Here is a 5,736-nt window from a genome sequence, read left to right as displayed (position 1 = left end):
CTCTCAGGCATGCTGGATGGTAGGTCCAGTCTCTCAGGCATGCTGGATGGTAAGTCCAGTCTCTCAGGAATGCCGGATGGTAGGTCGAGTCTCACAGGCCGGATTAGGACCCTGGTAGCTTGGATTTGGGGGAAATATTTTTGTTTGATTTCCATTTCCACTATAAGTCCTTTAAAACCCCGTGAGTCTATTTGGAAACATTATCTCCTGAATACAAAGCCATTTTAAAAAGCAGCACATATATAATTGCAAATGAAAAATTTCAGGACAAGCTAGTGCTATCAAAGAACTGTATCATCTGGAAAGAATTCATCATCTCATGTAATTTAAATTCCTGCCCTTTGCTCTTGTGTGTATGTGGGTTTTTTTTTCTTTTTCATTAAAAAGTCTGCTTAAAATTAGTTCAATTTTTCCCTCAGGGATAGATTTTAAAACAAAAGCATGGGCAGATTGATTATACAGAGGGAGAGAATGACTAATAGCTGTGTCTTCTGTAGAGTTTCCTGATTTATTTGTGGGGAGAAGTTTGGGCACCTGGGTGGAAGGTCCGATGTTCTGGGGCCAAGGCACATTAGTGATGCCAGGGAAGAAGATGCTGACAGAGGGTTTGGGGGACTTTTTGTTTGTTTTTGTGTCTTACAGTAATGAGAAAATTGTTGGAGCCAAGGTCCAGGAACGGATGTTCACAGTCATTAAGGGTGCGCTGCAAGGAGGAGCTGGGCTGAGAATGGGGCTCTCCAGCTATGGCAGAAGTCGGGAGGGACCATTTGGAGCAGCGGTCTGAGAAGATGACCCTGTGGCTCTTCTGAGCACAGAAGGTAGGGATGGAATAGCGACACTTCTACCCAAAACGATGAGCAGGTTCTCCCAGGACGTTCATGGAAAGCGTGTGTTCTATACAAAGAGTTTTCAGTCTGGGGGTTTTCAGCGGATCACTCGCTGTCTTCCGGTCACCAGTCTGATCTGTTTCTGGAAAGAGGCAAAGGAACCAGGCAGCGAGCATGCTTAGAACTTGTGTAGCAGGTGCCCTGCTGGTGTGGGGAAAACAGAATGAGTGGGGAGGGACTTTTAAAGGGAATCCCCCCATTCCGGACTGGGAACGAACAGCTGCTCTCCAAGGCCACTGTTCCTCTGTGGTCTCCACTTTCAGGATCCCTGCGTGTACTTTGTACTCAACGATGAACTGCTCTCCACTCTCCAAAACATACACTTTATTCTAGAAACCGGGCACAGTAAGAATGTCCTTCAGTCGTGTTCAGCAGCACACTGAGCCCTAGCTTGGCATTCGGTGCCACAGATCTGGGGAGACGGGAACAAAACACCGAGACATAGAGGCAACTGCTTGGTGCCATAGAAACACAGTATCTGTGGTGTCAAAAGAAAAGATTATGTGGTTTAACCTGCATGAAATCGTAAAAGGCATAGGAAGGGAGGATGTAGGAAGCAGAGAGGGAGAGAAAAAGGCAGGCTCAGAGCCCATTCAAGCCTGGCCAAAGTCAGTTGGGACAGCCACACTGTCTGGGATGCTCTTCACCCTCCTGTGTTCCACCCACAGGGTGCAGGGCAGAGAGCACCACACAGATCCTTGGTGGGAGTCCAACAGGACCAGATTTTTGGTGGTCCCACTTTGATGCCTGTCTCTCATACCATTCAACACTTAGAAAACAATTCTCAGAAAACACAAATTTTCAACGCTACTACAAATGCCCACTTTTCTACGGAGAAACCAGCTTGTTTGCATGGATTTGTGACCAGCTCTTCTTCAAAGGGAAATTCCCAGAAGAAAACGATTAAGAAGAAGTTTTGGAAGCAGCTACAGATTAAAAGAAAAAGGCCCAGCAGCAGAAAAGCAAGAAGCACAGATGTTTGGGTCCCCAACAGAAGGAACTCAGGCTCTATACAGGAGAGCTGGCTGCCATTTCCTTTTGTCACGAGCCTTAGATCCACCTGAGTGTGACCTACAGGCCCAGGAGAGGGGCTCTGGCTAGGGCACAGAGGGTGTCTCACTCAACCTCAGGCTATGGTTTGGATTATGGCTTGAGTGCATGCCCAAATTCTGAGTCTCAAATCTTCCTGCCTCCCCTGAGATGGCCTGCATGATCTCAGGACTCCTTCAGCGCAAGGCAGAAGTCAGGAGTTTGACCTTGTACCTCTAAAACCAAGAACCTAACCAAACCTCCTTCCTTTATAACTGGCCAAGTCTTGAGGATTGTGTTATTGGCAAGAGAAAACAGACCCATACACAGTTTGTGGGTAGCATAGCAATCCTGTGTACCTTGAAGGGTTCTGATATTAGAGATCACAAAATAAGGGCTTCGTGGAGAGCTGAAGACAGAAACCACGCAAGTGCCACTGGCTGTCGCCATCATTAATCAAAACCATTTAAAGAGCACCTCTCCTCTGCTTCCAAGCTGCTTCTTTCTTACTTATGTTTTCTGATACACTTCAATAACTGGAAAGTTACATACTTAGATCCCCTGGAGGGGTCGCTTCTCCTGTTGGTACCTCAGGTTCTCCTGGTTTAATCAGTCCTTTTAAAGAATCACCAGCCATTCTTCTGGCTGACATTTTAATCAGGTTTTCCCAAGAATCCCAAAGGAGAGTGGAAATGGGATTGCAATGAAAAAAAAAAAAAAATCCACTCCTCCGTACATGCCAGTAAATTGTAAGTTCACAGCTGCCTCAGAGAGAGAACAAAAGACATGTGGTGGAACGTTTTTTGTTGTTGTTGTTGTTGTCGTCGTTGTTGTTTTGTTTGTTTTTTTCTGACTGTGATGATTGGCAAAGCAGTAGAACCAGACCTTTTACAGTACTGATGGGTGTCTTGTGGGTGGAAGCAGGGACAAGTACAGCCCAGAGGAGTGACACCCTCGTGCTTGCTCTTACACAACACTGAGAGCATCCATAGAAAGGGTTAGGGACAGGAGAAGAGAACTGCCTCTCTGTGTCACTCACAGAGATAAGGAAAGGACACACCCTAAGGGCCTTAAATCAAAGCTTCTATTCAGATCATTAATTTAGAGCTTTATGCTCTAATGGCACATAATATGCTGAAGCTCACAGTGTTTCCCCTTCCAAACCCTTTCTCGGCTTCTCGCAGTGCCTCAGGTCTCGCCTGTAGTGATTTTACTTGCCCTAAAAATCACTAGATGTAGTCTGTTCAGAGGACATGAGTCAGCCTAGGGGGGAAGGCAGCATAGCGTGAGTCAGACACCCTGAGTTCACATCTATGCTGTGTCCTCCGACAATTTAATCAGCCCCTTGAAGTCACCTTTTCTCAAAAAAAAAAAAAAAAAAAAAAAAAAAGGATCAATCGTACCTTCCAGTCAGGCTGTGTGGGATGAAGTAGAAAAGATGGATGTGAAGAATTCAGCCCATGGCACTGTTCACAGAGCATGGCCAATGCACATTAGTGGTAGGAAGCTAAAGGAGAAGCGGGAGGAGACAGTAAGGAGGAAGGGAGACTGATCAAGTCATCCTTGCTGTTCTTGCCAGTATCCAGCCTCCTCCTGCACCCTCACACTGTTCCTCTGGTTTGGAGCTGGAAACCATATAGTAATGATTACCGAATGAATTAAGTTGCTCGGGCCTCTGTAATACAGTTTGTAAACTAGGCGGCTCCAACAGCAACAGTGTGTAGCCCCACAATCATGGAAACAGAAAGTCCATGGTGAGGTGGCAGAAAGGCTAGTTCCTTCTGAAGGCTGGGAGGAAACATCTAGTCCCTGCCTCTCTGCTAGTTTCTGGAGCTCTGATGACCTGCTTTTGGGTCTCTTCACATAAAATTGCTCACTCGACCTCTGATTTTACCTGCATACGATATTCTCACTCTTTCAGTGATCAAAAGTAAAGACAACAGCCACAGTGGCTTCAAGTTGCCCTAAATGGCCTCATCTTAACTAATTAAAACTGCAATAACTCAATTTCCAAAGAGGATTTGAAGTGGGAATTTCTGGTTTCTTTGGAGACTCAGTTGTGTCTTGTGATGTTTTTCTGGAAGCTGTCTTATGTTTTGCTGAAGCAGACCCTAAAGAGGATGAGATGAGTGATGTTTGGAAAAAGTGTAAGTAGAACCCAGCAGTCAGTGAGCGACACTCTTGCATTGGTTCACCTTGTAATACTTGGCTGGTTTTCTACTGATTTTCACTTGTCATGACTTCATAGAGAGGAACGTGCCAAGACCTTCTCTTGGTATTCCGACTGATTCTTGACGCTTCCGCAGACTCATCACAATTCTGTGGAGCCTCTCGGTTTCTTCTGGATTGAGCAGCTGCCACTGATTCATGTTCGGTGCTTGCTGACTGGACTGAAATGCTACTACTGATTTACATTTGGTGTATTAGACTGGATTACTGATATCCTGACAACAAAGATTGGAATCACACACACCCCCAAAGAACTACTTCTAAACAGGTCCCCTTGCTCTATTAACCATCTCTCTTCCTTACCTTTGGTCAGTTGACTAGAAGGGAGGTTGAGGAGTTTAAGAACCCTTATTATAGTAGGTTTTGAAAAATCTAAACCAACAAGGACCACATTTTGAAGTCTTCAAAGTATGAATTATAGGGAGGAGAGACATAGTTCAATGCACACTACCACTTTTTTGGCTCTGTGACCCTGGGCAAGCCACTTAGCTTCTAGGAGCCTCAGTTCTCTAGGGGGACTATAGAGTATGAGCAGAGCTTTTAGACATTCGATGACATTAGATCCCTTTGGGTCTTGACAATGTCATTCCAGAGGTCTGAACTTCACTTAGTCTCCATCTAATACACTCTACCTGTGCCATCCCTGGTGGGAAGTTACAGAGAAGTAGCGAGAGGAAAGAGATGTTGTACCAGTACCTGTGATATGACATGGTGCATAATTGCCCCAGTTTCTCACAATTTCTGGGACAAAATAATTCTGGGGTACATGGTCTGCTCTGACCCCCAGAGTCTTCCAGAACCATAGAGCTCCAGGTGGCATGTTTGCTTGGCCACCCATCTCTTTTCCCCCACAGCTTCACTAGGATTTCTTCATCCCACCACTTACACGACAGCTACTTGTCCTGAAATGCTAGTCTCTGTGTGTGCTCCAGGACCCAGGGGAAAGCCTGGCATGTGCTCTTCTGAGAAATAAACAACACAGAGAATAGAACCTAGAACATGGTGTTGCGGATGAGCCAGCTGCTTGTTCTAGGGTTTTTTGATGCTTTGTTTTGTTTTTTAATTCTTTTTAATTTTTGTGTGGAATCCATAGATAATGCATTTTAATCAAATCTACCCCATCCCTCCCTTCCAATTCCTCCCCTGCTCTCCATCACCTCTTCTTCCTTCCAAATGCATGGGCATTAAGAGACCCACTCAGTCTCTTAATGCTGCCTGTATGGACATGGGTATAGGACTATCTAATAGAGCATGTGTAGCAGCATCTCCAGAAATATATCCCTGAAGAAAACTAATTCTCACTGGGCCAATAATCATCAATTGCTAATAGTTCCTCAGCTAGGGGTGGGAGCTGCAAGACCCCTTCTCCTGTTCTTGCTGGGTTTTTGGTTGATTTGATTTTGCATAATCATGAACATGTAGTCACGGCCACTGTAAGTTCATCCGTAGAGTGGCCTTCTCATGCTCAGCAAATACTGTTTTGCTGCAGATGTCCACTACCTCTGACTCTTATAATCTTCTGTCCCCCTTGAGTGTTGAGGGATGGGGAGTGGCACAGTCCTGAGTGTCCAGGGCTCTGCGAAAGGCTACT

The 5,736-nt window shown here is 45.4% G+C and overlaps 1 long non-coding RNA gene across 1 annotated transcript; it reads right to left on the bottom strand.

Annotated features, from left to right (window-relative positions):
- Nucleotides 1–33: 33 nt before the first annotated feature.
- LOC116070432 lies at nucleotides 34–4,105 on the bottom strand. The gene is made up of 3 exons (XR_004110388.1): nucleotides 3,811–4,105; nucleotides 3,320–3,423; nucleotides 34–969 (listed from the first exon to the last, which is right to left on the bottom strand). It is a non-coding gene; the product is annotated as an uncharacterized LOC116070432 (long non-coding RNA).
- Nucleotides 4,106–5,736: the final 1,631 nt, after the last annotated feature.

Source organism: Mastomys coucha, unplaced genomic scaffold, assembly GCF_008632895.1.
Source record: "Mastomys coucha isolate ucsf_1 unplaced genomic scaffold, UCSF_Mcou_1 pScaffold22, whole genome shotgun sequence".
Lineage (NCBI taxonomy): Eukaryota > Metazoa > Chordata > Mammalia > Rodentia > Muridae > Mastomys > Mastomys coucha.
This window is presented reverse-complemented; position numbering and strand designations above follow the sequence as displayed.